Source organism: Cebus imitator, unplaced genomic scaffold (genome assembly GCF_001604975.1).
Source record: "Cebus imitator isolate Cc_AM_T3 unplaced genomic scaffold, Cebus_imitator-1.0 Scaffold286, whole genome shotgun sequence".
Classification (NCBI taxonomy): Eukaryota; Metazoa; Chordata; class Mammalia; order Primates; family Cebidae; genus Cebus; species Cebus imitator.
This window is the reverse complement of record NW_016107601.1, coordinates 2,892,919-2,911,627: the sequence shown is the minus strand read 5'-3', so window position 1 is coordinate 2,911,627 and position 18,709 is coordinate 2,892,919. Positions and strand designations below refer to the sequence as shown.

The following is an 18,709-nucleotide window of genomic DNA, read 5'->3' as shown; positions in this document are numbered from 1 at the left end:
ATTGGCTAATGAATTTAAATGAAACAATTGCTGGTGTCTGCCAAAAGCTGCATAGAGGAACCTGGGCTGTGTATTATGGCTGATATGATACTAGTCTTCCGAATGGAAGGTGGGGGTGGGAAGAGATCCTGGCATTTGCCATCTGGTAAGCCTGTCTTTAATCCTCAGTAAAGTAATGGAATGGAGATGAGGAAAAAAATGTGTAAGAATCAAGAGCATAATGCCACCATGAGCAAGCAGCTGTCTGGATTTTTAAAGAGCAAATTCCATGAGACAAATTTAATTGCATTTTTTAATAGAATTAAAAAAAAAAGTCCACAACATTAGTGGGTGAAGGAAATGAAATGGATGCATCCAGAAATCTCACTTGAAAGATGAATTCAGCGGGGCTGGTTCTGAGCTGTCTCCTGTATTGAAACCCGGCTGGAAGGCCACGTGAGCAGCAGTGGGCGGCCGTGGAGTGACTGGGAGATGGTGGCCAGTGGCGTGCTTCTGGCAGGCTCTGAGATGGGCCGGCGCCTACAGAGCATCATTATTAATGACTTGCAGGAGGTGATGAGCAGAACATTAATTAAACGTGCACATGTGGCCAAGTGGGAAATTGGCGGCGAAAACACCAGAGAGGCAGGCACGTAATACCCAGGTACTTGTTTTTCAGCCTTTGTGATCTGGCCTGTGAGGCTTGACTTTGCCTCCCCTGCTCTTTCCCTGCTGTCTTGGGCTTGAACTAGATTTTTGCATGGTGCCACAGGGGAAGTGGCAGAGGAGCTGCCCTTTATAGCAGGCTCACAAATCCCCTTGCCAAACACTAGGATGCGTACAAGTTGCACCTCTAGCCTGATGTGCTGAGAAAGGAAGCCTGCAAAAATTAATATTGATATTAGTAGAGTAACGAAGCAGCTGCAGAGCTGGTTTGCAAACGTCTCACCCTGTTTTGTGGCATGTTTACTTCTGCAAAAGGGAGAAGCAGCAAGAGATGTAGGGATGCGGAGGCATCTCCTCTGAATCGTCTTTAGGGGAGTCTGTCGGTCTAGCTCATCTTTGTCAGAGAAACCTGGATGATTTGACTTCTGAATACATCCAGGCATTTGGAAATTAGGTGGCTGGCCCCAAATCCTAAAAAATGCCATACTATTGAAGTGAAGGCTGAGCATTACATAGTTTTCACATTCAATCAACATTTAGTTCTCTACTTAAGAGAACATCTCTAATAACTCCATTAGTTTGGCTGGTCGCTTTGTCACGACTGGGTCTTGGCACTGTTCTTATTGGAACTTATATTTATTTGAAAATTACTCTGCTGCCAAAGTAAAAAGAATAGCTCCAGGAGAATGCAAGCTCCTTGCTCTGCAATATCAAGTGCTGTGTGTTCCGAGATGGTAGATTATCTTCTGTATTTTATTTAATTTGAGAGCCTTTTGCCAAACCCTGTATCAACAAGGAGAAGTCTGTAATGGGGAAGGTGACACCGGCCAAACCTATGGCATTTGGAAATTGTACTGTGGCCAAGCAAGTGCTTAGGAAGTAGGATAAAAATGCCACCCCCACCATGACACCAACAACAACAACAACAAGAATGTGATTCCCAGCTTTCACTGGTTGCTTCAGGCATTATCTCAACTGTTTGTATAACAATGCTATGGAGGTAAGTATTGTTATTGTTCCTGTTTAACAAATCAAAAAATTTATCAGAATTGAGACAAGAGCTTCCAGAGGGCAGTGTAAATGTCAGAGAGTGAAGCCTGAGTCTCAAGCCTATTGCTCCAGCATTGTGCCCATCACTCAACCTTGAACCATGGTTACTTGGATGGGAGATTTCATGCCTAGGATAATGGTTCTAGAGTCTGGGGCCTGACAGTGAAATGCTACTCTTTAGTTGTTTGTTTAGTATTTTTTTAGAGAAGTTGAGGTTGGCTTGAGGGATGTGCAGTGATGAAGGAATGGTGGTAGCATTCTGCCTGCTTTCTATGCTTACAAACAATTCATCTCTGGTCCCAGACTTGCATATCTATCCAGGAAGGCAAAAGTTCTGAGTTGTCTGGATCTACTCTCCTGAGAATGTATGTCGGTGACCCTCTGCTGTTACTTAAGCATGGTCCCTTTGAGTCTCACTTCCCACCTCTGGGAGTCTATCAAGGCATTTGTTCCAATGATACATTGCATGCAGCCTTAGAGGACTTCTGATGTATTCAATTTTCTCCATATTATTTCACTTCCAGTAATTTTATTTTAGGTTTAAGTGTTAATTTATCACTCTTTATAGATTGATGCCCCAAGTCACTGCCTTGCTGGCCCTGGCAGACCCACATCCACTAAGTCTTTGACTGGGATGGCAGGAAGTAGGTATTATAAGATTGCACTGTGTGAACAAACAACTTCAGGTCAGGACAAAAAATCTCTCAATGATGGCAAAGCCACTTTTGGCCTTAAAGCTGATATTGGATATTTTAGACACCATGCCATGGGAAGGCAATCAGAGATTTTTGTCCCCAGTTCCCAATTACAGATTGTATTTTGCAATAATGTCCTCATCCCACACATCTTCTAAAGTGTGACTTTATACTTTGCTATTTGAGAAGAACCTAATATCCTCCTTTGAATCTGGGTTGACCTTATGACTTGCTTAGACTCAATAGAATGAAGGGGAAGTGACATCATGTGACCTCCGAGATTAGGTTAGAGAAGGCAGTAAAGCTCCCCATAGAGTCTCTCGAGACACTTTTTCTAGGAGAAGTCAACATCATACAACTAATCCAGCTGCCCTGAGACCAACATGCAAGAGAGGCCAGGCGTAGTTGTTCTCATCAGCAACCACAATGGAGCCGAGCCTTCTAGCTATCCTTAAGGTACCAGACATGTGAGTGAAGCCATCTTGAAACTACATACCCTTATGCCAACTAAGTGCCACCCAATAACCTCAGTTGACTTCACTAGGAGCAGATGAATCATCCAACTGAGCCTTGCTTGATTCCTGACCTGACAATTCATGAAACACAATAAAATGGTCATTAAGTCAGTAAGTTCTAGGGTCATTTGTTACATAGGATGGAGACTAGAGCATCTCTTACCACTTGTATTTAATTCCATTCAAATCCTCTACATCATATAAAACAAAAGAAAAAGACATTTGATCCTGTATTGGGAAATAAGCTGACTTTGGCTTGCATCACCATTGCCCCCTTATTAATATGTCCCTTAATAAAAAATTGTGTTCATTTCATCTATGATTTCCTATCTTGCTTTCTAGTCAGTAGAAATGGCTTGGTGTGGAACCAGTATTTTTACATGATCTGTGAAAACACTCATGAAAATTCTTTATGCCCCATAGTATAGTCTATACAAATTAATCAGATTTTTTGAATGGCATAGATAAAAATACCAGGCTCAGAGCCATAAAGATTCAATTGCTAGAAAAACAGTTGGATTAGAGAATTATTTTCTGAGTTCAGGACTGTTTGGAGTTTCACCAAATTTGGAAGACCACTGAAGGACACCAGGCTTTGCAAATAAGGTTGCCAACTATGAGGGAGCCCATATGGAAACGACTCCCTCAGAATGTGGGGCCTTTTAGTAGAACTATTTTTGTGAGTGGATTAGCATTCATTTTTCTAATGGGGAAATCTGTGGGGGATGATAGATCTTTTCTGACTGAGAAGAAGGCCTTTTTACCTTCTCACTCTGTGCCAAAGCTGCCTTCTCCGAAACTGGGATTAACATTGCCTAAGAAGGGCTCTTAGACAGAGTCCCAGTAGCTCTTAAACAGCAGTCTCTTCCTTTCCTGTTCTTTGGGTCCCATGGCTTAGTCATTGTTTTTCCATTCTCTCTCCCTTTCTCCCCCCACCGCACCTTTCCTTTTGCATCCATCCCCTTCTCCTGTGCATCCCCCTAAATTTTCTTTTTCCTGTCAACTCCCCTTCCATCTCTTGAGTAGGGTAGACACCGGACAGGGGGCTCATGTGTGCAAGGCAATTGTCCTGGGGTGCTGTGCTAGAAGCTTTATACATGTGATTAGGTTTTAGCTCCTGACGAGCCTTTGAGCTAAGTGGTATTATTCCTGTTTTTTCAGATGAGGAAACTGAGTCCCAGAGGAGTGGAGTACCTTGCTGAAGTTCACCCAGCACCTCCTGGAGCTGAGTATGTTTCTAGAACTGTCTATTTAAAAAACCACTCTCTTTTCATTGGAGGTTTGGAGGAGAACTTCATTTATGGCACATAGTTATATTTAAATGAACAGTTTAGTAAACTATAGAGTGTTCTTTCACACTAAGGGTTTGATCATTTCACTAAATCCTTTGTTGTCTTTATAAAGTCTAGAGTTAAACAAACAACACAGAGCACAATATCCAGGTTTTGTCAAATTTCTGGTGGATATAATGGGCAAATCTACAAGCTTTCTTTAACAAGGTTTATTTCCATCTGAGAGAGCTGGAGAGCTGTGTATTACACTAATGATACAGGAGCTTAAGGAAACAAGTATCTATCACAAGCTTAAAAATGTGTAGTATAGGCTGAGTGTGGTGGCTCACGCCTATAATCCCAGCACTTTGGGAGGTCCAGGCAGGTGGATCACAAGGCCAGGAGTTCAAGACCAGCCTGGACAGCATGGTGAAACCCCATCTTTACTAAAAATACAAAAATTAGCCAGGCATGGTGACAGACGCCTGTAATCCCAGCTACTTGGGAGGCTGAAGCAGGATAATTGCTTGAACCTGGGGGACAGAGGTTGCAGTGAGCAGAGATCATGCCACTGCACTCCAGCCTGGGCGACAGAGTGAGACTCCATCTCAAATATATATATATATATGTAGTATCAAAATGGCAGTACCCAGGGTATAATAAGTGTCCAGTAAATACATGTATATATTACACACACACGTATACACACACACACACACATATATATATATATATAGAGAGAGAGAGAGGGAGTGTGTGTCTCACTCTGTCACCCACAATGGAGTACAGGGGTGCGATCTTGGCTCACTGCAGCCTCAACCTCCCAGGTTCAAGCAATTCTCCCACTTCAGCCTCCCAAGTAGCAGATACTACAGGCACATTCTACCACGCTCGGCTAATTTTTGTATTTCTAGTAGAGATGAAGTTTTGCCATGTTGACCAGGCTGGTCTTGAACTCCTGGCCTCAAGCGATCCACCCACCTCAGCCTCCCAAAGTGCTGGGATTACAGGCGTGAGCCACCATGCCTGACCCAATAAGTATTTATTAAATAAATAAATGATTATTATTACAATTTTTACTTTTTTGTTTTTGGGTGGGGCATAGCTGATGTTTTAGTTTCTGCTGAATTTTGTGACTATACACACCCCACTGTGAGTGTGTAGTGGGGTGGGGTGGAAGCATGGAGGGCAGCAGTGGCTGTGGCTGCCTGGAGAATTGTAAAAGGCCAGACCTCCACGTGATCAAACCGTGGTATCATTCTGGACCTCGATTCTCTTATTTGAAAAGTAACAGTTGGAGTGAGATGATCTGGGTCCCTCCGGTTCTGTATGTGACCATCGAAAGTCGTACATGGAGACAGATATATTATTCAATGTGGAATCTGGGAAACTGGTAGCAAGAATGCCGAGTACAATCATACAGTAGGATTTTTAATCCAAACATTATTTATCCAGCACTAATCAAAAATGCAATGAAAGGATTAAAAAAATAAAGAGCAAACTGAGAAACTGCCAGACTATAAAACAAGCGCTTTTCCTTTCTAGCTCTTAACAGACTCATTCTACCAGCTGGGGGATTTACAGGTGTTAAAATTGCCCCTGAAAGGAGACTTTTTATTTCCTGGGGTGATGGAAATATATTGATAATTACAGGGGGAAATGAGGTTTTTAAATAAAACAATTAAAAGGGCTTAGTGTTTAAATGAAGGAGAGTGTAATTTTCCTTTATTTTATCTATCGTTAAATTGATGTTACAAGCTATTATAAGAGTTTAGTGAAGACTGATTTTCAAATATAATCCATACTTATGTGGATAGTCAGAGAGGAGGTGGGAAAAGCTCAGTTTGCACGTGTGTGTGCGGGCACACCCACACCCACACACACACACACCCCTCAGGGGTTTGCTAATTTAAAAATTATTAATACTTAAATGGTGACCAAGGAGTGGCAGAATATGGAGTTAGGGGCATATGGGGAACTAAAGGAGCAATCTCTTTTTCCTGTGAAGAGCCTATTCTTGATTTAGTGAGAGTGCTGTACAATATTTCTTCTTCTTTTTTTTTTTTTATTTGTAAGTGCATGACTTAATTTGCAAGCACCAATATGTGACATCTGAACAGATTTGAGACAATTGTCAGAATTGTCAGAGGCATCCTGGCCGGTCACATGCCTCTTGATGCACCATTCTCTTCCCAGCTCTGTGCCCAGGGGCATCACATTTCAGACTGAAATCGTTCAGGGTGGTAGAACTGACATCATGGAAATCAGCAAATGATACAAATCAGGGGTCTGGTTGTGATTTAACTATAATTGTTAATATATATTTATCAACATATCACTGATCACAGTGAAATAAAACTCACAATAAAATTAATGGGACATATTACATTTGTTATTGTTTGCGATGATAATTAAACCTAAATGATTCATATCCACTTGTATGCAGAACCAGCTTCAGCTGCCCTTTACTGAGCCGCTCCTATGTGTCAGACCCTGTGCCTATTATAGATTGTCTCTGGTCCTTGTAAGTGTCCTATGAGACCAGTGTTATTGTCTACATTTGATAGGTAAAGAAACGGAGACTCAAACAGAGTCAAAAAATTGCCCTTTGTCCACACAGTTAGCTATTTGTTCAATCAGAACTAGAACCCAACACTCCCCACCTGCATTCCCCAACACTCCCCACCTGAGTGAACACAGTGTTGCTGAGATCAGCTCATGAGGTTGCAGGAAGGGGATGACGCTGAGCCAAATTAAAAATCATCAACACCTGTTGCAAGACTCAAGGCTCTCAAAGTTCGGAGGCTGAGCTTCACCTCATTTCTGCAGCAGGCTCTGCCTGTGAAGAGTGTCAGATAAGATGCCAGCATCCTAGAAGGCCTAGATTCGTAGCTGCATTAGTGGTGAGTGCTTGTGAGTTTCCACAGCGTTGAGAAATAGTTCTGCTGGCTTAGCTCCGGAGAAAGATTTTCTTGCTGCCCTTGCCTTGATGTCTTTTTCAGAGGGGTTTACTTACAGACACCCAGTGACTGGTGTTTCTTCTCCTTGAACTCTCTCTCCCTTCCTCTTACTTTCCTTATTTGGCCATCTGTGCAGCCCATGTCTTAATCTACCTGCTCAGTCCCTGCTTGCCCTCCCATTCTCTTACCTAACTCCATCTTTGTACCCAGCGGCACCTCAGCAGAACACTCCCTCTTCCCATATTCTCAACAGTCCCAGGGTTTTCCAGGGTAACAGGACAGAGAACATTTTCTTATTCTAATAATTGACAACAGAGTTTCTTTAAGGGAGAGGAGTCTTTGGTTTCAAGAGATGCCTCATGGGGAGAGGAGCCTGGACTGGCCCTCAGGGCACAGGCAGCTGCTAGGCGTGCTAAGTGGGTGAATAGAATCTGGAAGCGAAGAGAGAAAGTGGAGGGAGAGAGCAGAAACCTGCCTGGGATGGTTCAGTAAAGTTTACAAAACTGAGCAAGAGTTAAGTGAAGGATTTTTACATTTGATCGCAGAAAATTTAGAAAGTGCCAGATTCCACACTGGGATTGCTATGTGTGGGACAGAGGTAGCTGGCTCAGAAATTGGAGGTAAAAACCTTGAGAAGAGAACCCTTGGAATTAGCAGCAATCTGGAGGAGAGCTTTGGGTTTCCAAAGGCCACAGAATGGGTGGGAGGTGGGTTCTGGTCAATTTTCTTCATACCTACAAAGAGCTGGGAGCCCCTGGCTGGCATCTGTGTTACCACCAACTGCTACAGCTTCTCCAAACTAACCCAGCCTGCTGTGGTCTTGACTGGCTCAAACCTTGCCTCGCGCCCTCTCCCCACATGTCTCCTTGGGCCGTGTGTAGGCGTAGAAGAACCAGCTGATAGAATGGGGATGCTGGTTTGGAAAGATGGCGCACCAGACAGTGGAAGAGAGACAGGGCCTAAGAAAAGGGGGAATCAGTAAAGAAAACAGAAGCCCCATTTCATAGCCCTCCCTCTGCCATATGAAAGAAAGCAAAACAAATACATATCCCAAGCCACAACTGACCTCCCCACAAAAAAGGATAGAAAACCCACTTTCCAGTGTTAAGCTAAAGGGAGAACAGGCAACGACAGCAAAGTGTGGGTGACCTCGTTGCACATGGCACAAACAGTGAGCTAAGATGGAGTGTTAGACCAAGACAGCAGAAGGTGGACACAGGGATATTTCATGCCTTTTTCAGTGTTCACGGGTGTACACTAGTGAGAACTCGTGTCTTAAATTCTGTCCCTGAGTGTGAAGTTGAAACAGCAGGCCCTTTAAAAAGGGCCTTTAAGAGTGCTGTGGAGAGTTGATAAAGGTGTGAGAATCCTGCTGTGGCTGACATCACAAAGAGAGAACTTGAGATCCCCTTTCAAGTCATGGCTGAGAATTTTGAACTGGAATAGCTGGTTTTAAACACTGACATGAATGTTTGGGATGTGAGTAAAACACGTCAAATTCTTCAACCAGCCAATTGTGAATAGAGGAATAATCCCATTTTTTAACGACTTGCCTTAGTCACTGAAGGTGATTTCCTAAACCCCAGAAAACTGTTACAAACTGTCAGACTGTGAGTGCCAGAGTCCTTGGTCAGTAAAATAGCCCCACATGGTAAGAGAGCATTCCAATCTCTCCAAAATGGGAATAAAGGCATTCAGCAAAATTACTCAGACTTTAAAAACACAATACCATTTCTCACTTTGTGTTAATGTGGTAACAAATTCTAACAGAGGCAATTCTCAAATATGCAATTGTATAAACTTGCCTCCTGAATGGAAAGATTGGAATTTAGGCAGCTGACCCCTGGGGTAGTGTTTCTGATCAAATCCAAGAGAGGGCTGTTTGCCTGTCATGTCCCAGTCAGTACCACCCTGCCCAGCATCTATGTTTGCTCAGGGCATACATATACAGCAAGATCTGAATCAATGAAAACATATCCCATGTCTTTACAGAGTGACCCAGAAAGAACAGTGTTGACACTGACCGAGAATACGAGTCAGAAAAATTCAAGGAGATTTACTGGGCTGCCATTTACTAGCTGTAAAATCAGGGTTGTGATAGTCTCTACCTCATAGAATTGTTGGGAGAATCAAATATGATCACTGTCATAAAACTTTAGGCTAGAGCCTGGCACTCAGCAAGTATACAGTATACACGTAGGAAATGGTACTAGAACTTTTGTTAATATGTGATGGAAAGTTTCCGTGGTGTGGAAAATTTTTAACTGAAGTAAACACAGTCATTTCTTTAAGAATCTCACTGAAAAGGGAGTAGAAGACAGGTCAGTGGATAATTATGATATACAGCCCATAGTAAATGCAATGTATAATAATAGGAGTAACTATTGGGCATTGCTTTGGAGACGTGTCAGTGCTCCGAGACGGGGAATCATTAAGAGTGAAAGGGCCATCTACTTGCATGAAGCTGTGAATGTGAAAGACTAGGTCCTAGCAAGGCCAGGCTTGCCATTCTGCTGTCTTAATGATGGATGGGGATTCGTGAGCAATTGAATTGAGCCACTGCCATTACTATTGATTGTTGGTATAGACTTCTCTAGCAGAGCCAGTAGGCCACAGTCTGGGTCGGTGGCCAGACTGACATAGGTTTATGACCTTTTATAGGTTTCTCATGTATCTCACCACACACCCATCTGCCCGGGGCCTAGGAACAAGCTGGCACTAAAGGACTTGAGAAAATGAGGCTTGAATTAAGTGACCTCAGATCTAAACCAAATATAGCTGGAGCCTCTTCCTTCTTTTGAGAAGGAATTTTTGTTGTTGTTGTTGTTACCAGAGCTTTGGAAGCAGTTTCATTAAGGGTGTAGATGTGGAAATGAGATGCAGGTAGGGTTCAATAGTAGCTCCTATTGATTTGCTCTTTGACCCTGAGAAAGTTCCTTATTCACTCTGAACCTCAGTTTGTTGTCTACCAAACAGGGAAAATGAGACCTACCTTATTAGGATTTGGGATTTTGCTGTTCATAACAGTTTTTAAGATATAATTTACATACCATAACATTTACCCTATCAAAGGGATTTCAGTCAGTGATTTTTTAAAGTATGTTTACAGAGTCATGCAACCATCACCACTATCTAATTCCAGAATATTTTCATCACCCTCGAAAGAAACCCATACCCATGAATATTCCATTCCTCCTTTCCCCATCCCTCCTAGCAACCACTTATTTCAGTTTCTATGGATTTGTCTATGATAGACATTTCATGTAAAAGAAACCACACAGTATGTGGTCTTTTGTGGCTGGCTTCTTTTACTTAACATGTTTTTAAGATTCACCCAATCTTTTGCATGTATCAGTACTTCATTCCTTTTTATTGCTGAATAATATTTCATTGTACAAATATACCATATTTTGTTTATCTATTCATCAGTGGATGGAACATTTGGGTTCTTTTTTGGTAATTATGGATAATGCTGCCATGAACATTTGTATACAAGCTTTTGTATTGAATATATGTCTTTATATCTCTTGGGTATATGCCTAAAAGGGGAATTGCTGGGACTTATGGTAACTCTTTGTTTAACTTTTTGAAGACCTATCTAATTATTTTCCAAAGCAGGTTCACCATTTACAATCCCACCAACAGTAAGTAAGAGTTCCAATTTCTTCACATCCTTGACAACATTTGTTATTTTCTGTCCTTTTGATTTTAGCCATCTTGGTATGAAGTGGTATCACATTATGGTTTTTATTTGCATTTCTCTAACAAGCAATGATATTGAAGATCTTTCACATGCTTATTGGCCCTTTGTATATTGTCTTTGAAGAATGTGTATTAAAATTATTTGCTGATTTTTAATTGGGTTGTTTATTGTTGAGTTGTAAGAATTATTTATATTCCGGATACAATTTCCTTATCAAATATATGTTTCGCAAATATTTATTCCTATTTTATGGGTTCTCTTCACTTTCTTAATGGTGTCCTCTCTTGCACAAAATTTTAAAATTTTCATGAAGTTCAATTTCTCTATTTTTTTTCTTTTGTAGCTTGTGCTTTTTGTGCCCAGTATAAGAAACCATTGCTTTAACCCAAGATTATAAAAAGTCAGTCCTATGTTTTGTTCTAAGAGTTTTATAGTTTGGCTCTCACATTGAGGTCTATAATCCATTTTGAATTTTTGTGTATGGTGTGAAGAAGGAGTCTACATTTATTATTTTGTATGTATATGAATATGTTGTTGTCCTGGCATCATTTGTTAAAAAGACTATTCTTTGCCTATTTAGTTATCTTTGTATTCTTCATTAGGTTTGTAGCAATACATGACATGATCTATGTAAATTTCCTAGTATATGATAAGTTTCAATACATGGTAGCGATAATTTTATTACAGTCAGCTTAAGATTTATGTAATGTTTGCAAATAATAACAGTAATAGCAGGAGCTAACATTTTATTGAGCACTGCCTATGCACCTGGTACTTCACTTCAACAAACTCAATCATGAGATCAGTACTATTTTAATTTCTTTTATTCAGATGAGGAAATTTGAACTTAGAGTGGCCAAAGAACTTGTTCAAAGTCACGCAAGTAACAAGCCACATAGTGGACAATTTAATTCAGACAATCCTTGGTTATGGTTGTGATGGAAATGAATCTCATGAGATATAAGTAAAAGGCTTATTAGAATAAGAGAAACAGAATGACATGACTACTGCTAACAAGCAGTAGAAGGTAGCTAATAGAACTAGATCATGTGGGTTTGAATCTTGGCTCAGCCACTTATAAGCTGTATGACCTTGGGCATTTCAATTTCTTCAATTTATAATGGGTATATTTGGACTTCTTTTTGCATGGGCTTGCTGTGAAGCATTGATGAATTAACATGGTAAAGCACTTAGAACAGCACCGGGTACATAGGAAGTGCTTAAAAATTGTCAGCTGTGACATTGGTGGAGAGCTCTAAATCTGAGCTCAAGCTTGCATTCCAGAATTTTTCCTACTCTCAGGGCTGGCTCCATGGGTGTACAACCTATACAATTGCATAGCACTCTGTGCTCAGAAGGGCCTTGGATTTGATTTAATGTTTTGTTGACATCTTGAACTTCTTAATTATTTTTGAACAAGGGGGTATTTTCATTTTGCACTGGGGCCTCAAATTATGCAGCCAGTCCCGGGCAGGGCATGGGGCTGGCCGGAAGAGTTCCCTCCGCCTAGCGATGCCCAGCACAGCCCACGCAGGGGGTCTCTTCACACACACTGAAGAACCTCTGTGGCTGCCCTGAGCTCCAGTGGATCTCAACATGGAAGATACTGCCCTTCAGCTTAAGTATCACATCATCGAAGCCCACGTACATCCACTTGACATTCCTGATTTATTACCTAAAAGTAAATGCAATGCATCGTGGGCCCGGAATTCTGCCTCTATTATTGGACTGAAAACCTCCATTGACTTCTGCTGGCAGCCGCCACCACTAATTGAGGACAGAGTTTGGCCCCGCGGGTTTTATATAGAACATTTTTCTTTATTTCTTGTTTTCATGGTTGTGTGTTGTGGGCTGGGGATTATTTTTATGTTTTTCCACTTCCTGATTAGTTTTAGGACTTGTTTATTTGGAGACTGCTTTAATAAATTTGCACAGCAGGGTGAGTTAGTAACAGGGTTGGTGTATTTAACCAGGAACTGCCTTCATTTCAGTTTGGTGTTTGGTGTTTAACTTCAGGGCATAGTCACTTTGTTTCAGTACCAAACCTCTGCTGGAGATCACCTATCCTTGATCTACACATACCTTGGTGGTTTAACGTGGGGGCGGAGCTCTGCTCCCCCGAGGCCCTCTGCAGCTCACCACCATAGTGCATCCCCGTTGCACTTTTAAAGTGTACTTGAGTTCAGATGATGTTTTCCTATCTGCTTATTCTTCTAGGCTGTGGAGCCCACAGGGCACGGTGTTGGTCATTGGTGGAGTTTCTGCTCTTCGTGTAGCTCCTGTTACAAAACCCTTTCTGCTCTTTGTGTAGCTCCTGTTACAAAATATTGATGTGGCACAAGCAAGGCGAGGTCTCTGCTCGCAAGGGGCTTACATCCTACAAGTGAAGCACAGGTACAGACGGGCAAAGGATGGTAGCAGTAACTGTAGAGTAAGTGTTATTAAAAATAAAAGTAAATAAAATAATACAGGGATACAATGGTTTGTGGCGTATGTGTGCCCATGTGTATGTGGTGGTGGTGGTGAAGGAAGGGCTCCCAGAGATGACTGCTGAGTGGAGACATGAGGCTAGAGGGAACCTGACGTATGCAAATTGGCACCGCAGGCCCAGGGCACCGCTGATGCAAAGGCCCCAGAGTGATGCCGGCTTCGCTTTGGGGAGCAGAAGGGAGGCAGGAACACAGTGAGCATGAGGACAGTGTTCAGAGATGAGCCTGGCCCTGGTAAGGAATTCGGTTTATTCCAAGGGCAGTGAAAACCTTAGGGAGAAACGCTACATTTTCAGAGATTATTACGGCTGCTTTGTGGAAAAGGAGCTGTAGATGGGGTGGGCAAGTTTGGGAGCAGGAAGACCGGGTAGGGCCTTTTATGGTAAGCTGTTGAACTGACTGAATTATTTCCAGAAAGAAACTGGGGCTTTTCTTACTGAGGCTGGTAGTGGAAAGCAGAAGTGGAGTAGCGGATCAGGGTTCACAGTGTGTGTCTGAGAGCAGAGGTGACATTCCTCTGCATGTTCTTCTGGACTGAGTCCTTGCATCATCTACATTTAAAATGAGCCTCAGAAGCCCTCGGCCTGTGATGCTGATGCTATTCAGGCTAAATTCTCAGGAAGCAAATAAAGGGCCTGGCTGAGAAGGAGAGGGAGGAGTCCCACATCAAGGGATGACTTCACTAAGGAGGGAAACTGGAGAGAGGTGGGTATTTCCAGGCAGAACAACAGCGTGTTGGAGAGTGAGGGAGCTGATGGTCAGAGTGATAGCTGGTTTAATAGAGGGTGCATTGCGGTGCTATCAGCAGTGTGGAGTGGGCCTGCGAGGTTGCATGCTGGAACTTATTTAAAGAGGCTATTGTAAAAGTCTCTGAGCCAGTTAATTACCAGTTTTTGTTATGTCAGGAACTCCTTGAGTTAAAGCAGAAAGGAACCATTCACAAGCATGTTCCAGTTCTGTAGTTTAATGGGACATGTAAAAAAAAATTTAAAAACTGATAAAATGATTTAGTTCATGGAAAGATTGAAAACCCTCACAAGAAAAGCTGAAATTACATATTGTGCTCCATCTCGTCCTATAGAAGCCATTGAAATGGCTGCAGACTTAATTGGACTAATGACCCATTGCTGTTATGCATAAAACTCTCATGTTCACAGAGAATTGACAAAGCTGTGGAAACAGTCCACAAATATGAACCCAGGTGAGCACAAAGACCCAGACAGGCTTTCTGAAGCACATGCCCAAAGGTGAAAAGGAAAAAGAAAAACTAAACAAAACGATAGAAGCCACATGTACACACAGCTGGGAAACCTTCTATGATCAGATTCCAATCTAACTTGTGGCCCAAGACCTAAATGGAAAAAAAAAGAAATCCATATTTTCAATCTAAGACAAATATTTGAAGGATTGGGGAGTGCAGGTTCAGGATGAAGAGGAAGAGGAGGATTTTTAAAAGATTTATAACCTAAATTTATCAGGTAACAAATGTCATCATATAAAATGAACACTTGAGATAAGAAGAGGCATACTGTGAATATCTTTTTCAGGTCTAGTTTTATTTCTTGCTCACCTATTCTGATTGACTCATCTCTGTTGGGAATTCATCAAATCCCAAAAGTAGATCTCTGGAGTGGTGGTTGGAGAAGACACATGCTCATGGAATTTGCCTCCAGATTTTACTCACTGACGGCACTGGAGTTAAATGGATTTAGCTTCTGGCCCTGATTCTGACGCTTACAAGGGTGTGATAGTGGGCCATTTCTACCACTTTCTCATCTATCCAATAGAGACAATGTCCCTTCCCCATGGGTGGGCCACCTAGGTGATGGGTGGCCCTGGAAGGATATGGAGGGTGCTGAGGTTGTCTTTTCAGAGGAATCTTATGGGACCAGCTTGGCAGTCTGAGGCCACTCCTGCCAGCTGTGTCACGAGAGTGCAGAGCTCCTGGAGCAGCCCCTTTCAGCCAGCAGGCATGTCCTTCCTGTTCCTGAGACAGCTGGATTTTCTTAGCAAAATATCCTTTATATTTTAATCTTTGTGGTTACATGAAAGAAAAACTGATAGGGGCTAAAGAGAAATGAGTAGATTTTAAATTAGCTTCCCAAAGAAGAGTTGAGTTTTTGGTCTTGCCTTATTTTGTGGTTGTGAAGCAGAGCATCTTCTCTGAGGGGCCATCTTGGGGCCTGGGGAAGGTCTTTGCAATTTGCAATGAAAGTGTGAAAATGCCATTAATAACTAGGCCTTCCAGGGAGTAAACAGAATGCCAATGAAAACTGCAGATGATACTAAATGTGTCAGCCCTGGTGAAATGGAGAAGCAGTGCACAGGGTCCAGTTGAGGAGGATTGGAGGACAGAAGAAGGCACGGGACTCAATGAGAGAAAAGACAAAAGAGAAAGATGTGCCTGGGCAGAGGGGGGTGAAGGCTAAGATGTGGCACTGTGCAGCCTATGGGACCACGTCAGGGTGAGGCCAGTGACTGTGATGCTCACTTGTCCTCATGATTTGGTGTTTTGACTACAGAAGCGTGCTTGGAGGGGCCACTGGCTCAGCCCTTGACCAGGAACTTAACTGAAAAAGAAGCAACTCTGTGATGACTGCAAATTCCAAAGACAAAGAAAATGAGTGGAAATGCTTTACCAGGAAATGTAGAACACTTGCTACAAATTTGACGCATGTGGTAGGCTGAATAATGGTCTCCAGAAACATTAACAATAATCTCTGGAATTTTATAGGCTAAAAGAGGCTTTGCAAATGTGTTTAAGTAAGGGATCTTGAGATTGGGGAGATTATCTTGAGTGATCAGGTAGGTTCTAAATGAAATCACGAGTGTGGCAGAGAGAGATTTGACTACAGAAGAGGAAGAAGGTCATGTGATAATGATAGAGGGAAAAAAGGTAACCCGTCCCTATACAAGAATAAATACGTGTTTTACCACCAAGTTGGTGGTAATTTGTTATAACAGCCAGGGAACCTAGTATGAAATAATGACTTTGGCCTCACTAAGCCGTGGTCTCCCCAACTGTAGAATGGGGGTGTTACTACTAATCCTTTCCCTCTCTCTCATGGGTTTGCTCTGAGGCTTAAATGAAACACTTTATGGGAGGGCTTGTTATTCATTATAATGGACTACATACATGTGAGTTAACAATGTTCTTGAAGGATACTCACCATGGTAGCTCTTTTTAACAATATGAATCCTGAGCAATGCAGGGACTGGTGAAAGTCAGAGGTGCTCCAGGATAGGGCAGATGACAGTGACGGTGGAGGGAGAAAAGAAAGAGATGGGAAGAGGGTAGACATTGGGGCTGAGGTGCAGCCTTGTCACAGGATGTCCAGGGCCTAAGCCTGGCCAAGGGGAAGGCTTGTCAAAGTTTCACCAGTCTCCAGGAGCCCAAGGTTCTGTGTTGCTTGGAGAAAAAGGTAAAAAGGAATCAGTGTTCAGGGGGATATTTTCTTAATTGGGGGCAGGGACAGGCAAGGCTTCCTTGATTAAAAGAGGCATCTTGAACTTCTGGCCCCCAGAAGTTCATTAGCTGAATTGTCAGATAATGACTTTGTTCTCTAAAACAAAAAGAAATTGCTGCTAAGAGTGCATTTGAAAACATTGCAGAGCTGACCTGGGGTACTGAGGTTGTTTCTTTTTTGTTTTTAATTTAACTTAAAGTTCCAGGATACATGTGCAGGACATGCAGGTTTGTTACAAAGGTAAATGGGTGCCATGGTGGTTTGCTGTGTCTATCAACCCATCACTTAGGTATTAAGCCCAGCATGCATTGGCTATTCACCCTGATGCTCTCCCTCCCTGGCTCCTGACAGGCCCTGGTGTGTGTTGTTCCCACCCCGTGTCCATATGTTCTCATCGTTCAGCTCCCACTTACGAGTGAGAGCATCCGGTGTTTGGTTTTCTATTCCTGTGTTGTTTTTAACTACTTCAGTTTTTTAGGGATCCTTGTCTATCTAAGACTTAGGCCTAACGTTAAAGAATGTGTTTATTATAACATAAACTCAGAGGGTAATTCCACTGGATATCTTGCTTGAAGTCACCCTATAACTATATGCCTTTGTCAGTAACTTAGGTGAAATATGATGTTTTCTTTATTTATAGTTTAAACCCAGCCAATACCCAGGAAGGTTTCATAACAAACAGCTAGAATAACTAAAATATCATTTGTAAGGCCTTGATTTCCCTTAGGATACTTTGTAGCTCTTAACAATATATTCTCCAACAAACCTGTGAAGTAGGTAGCTCATACTTTCACTCCCATTTTCTCTAATAAGCAAGTAGTAGGCCTTTATATGATGTTTGCATTAACAAATGGCTGATTTCTTTAGGTCCTCTGTGTCCCAGCTAGAACTGTGACTTGGCTATCTGACATGTAGGGTCATTGTCATCCCTGCATTTCGTGCATGATCACGGGTCCTCTTCAGTAACTACTTTCATAAATGGGCAATAATCCCATCCAAAAATGGTCATGGTTTCACTGTATCATAAATGAGCAGGTCCTCATCTAAATTAAGGTTATCTATGGCGACAGGGAAAAAGGCAGGCACCACAGGCACAGAACAAGGTGATGGATGAATGAAGTGAGGGATTGGTTTTCCAGGGTTTGTCAGTTGTCTTGACAGCAGTGTTTTACAGATGTGTGCATACTGATCTGCATGATTTAAAGCAATAGAGCCATTTTTGTATTTTTTCTTTTCATTTTGCATTTCCAGGAAAGGTTCTGTCAATAGGCTCAGCTTATAGCCATGGGGAACTAGCTATCAGATGTACTTCCACTACTGTCTGGACTTGCTTCTGAGCTGCTTCAGAGAGAATGAGGGCCACACTTGCTGGCTCCATTTCTTCATCTCTCCTTCATGCCTCACTCCACCAGCTGCTCCTGAATCCACTAATGACGTGTTAATTGCCAAATATAATAGACACTGTTTGGTCCTTACCTGATTTGACCCTTCTGGGGACTGACTCTGCCCCCATGCATTCTCTTCTTCAGACTTTCTCTGTTGACTACTAGGACAACAGTGTGCACTTTTGGCAATTCACCTCCTCCCTTCTGGGCCTCCCCTCTGTCCAAAATTGTCTTCCCAGGGCTCTGAACTCAGCCCTTCTCTCTCCTCTCTCTGTACTCTCTCTCTCTCTCTCTGCAACTCACAAGCACAGCAAGGTCTCAAACATCCAGGGCCCGTGAATCTTTACCTGCAGCGTATCTTGCCCAGATGGGTTTCTCAGCTGTCTGATCCCACCTCAGCCACTTACACCTGTGCCTTGTCATTATCAACCCTGGCAGCTCTTCTATACTCTCAAATTACTGCCCCTCTCTTGGCCCCCAGCTCCTATCTTTCCAGCTCATTCTCTTTAGTACCTGCGCTGAATGATAC

At 42.4% G+C, this 18,709-nt stretch overlaps 1 long non-coding RNA gene across 1 annotated transcript in view; it reads left to right on the top strand.

Moving 5' to 3' along the window:
* The first annotated feature begins 385 nt into the window (after positions 1-385).
* LOC119467415 overlaps positions 386-18,709 on the top strand; it is a 99,206-nt gene continuing 80,882 nt past the window's right edge. Inside the window, exons 1-2 of the long non-coding RNA XR_005195951.1 lie at positions 386-643; positions 4,067-4,134. This is a non-coding gene — a long non-coding RNA (uncharacterized LOC119467415). The remainder of the gene's footprint in view (positions 644-4,066; positions 4,135-18,709) is intronic.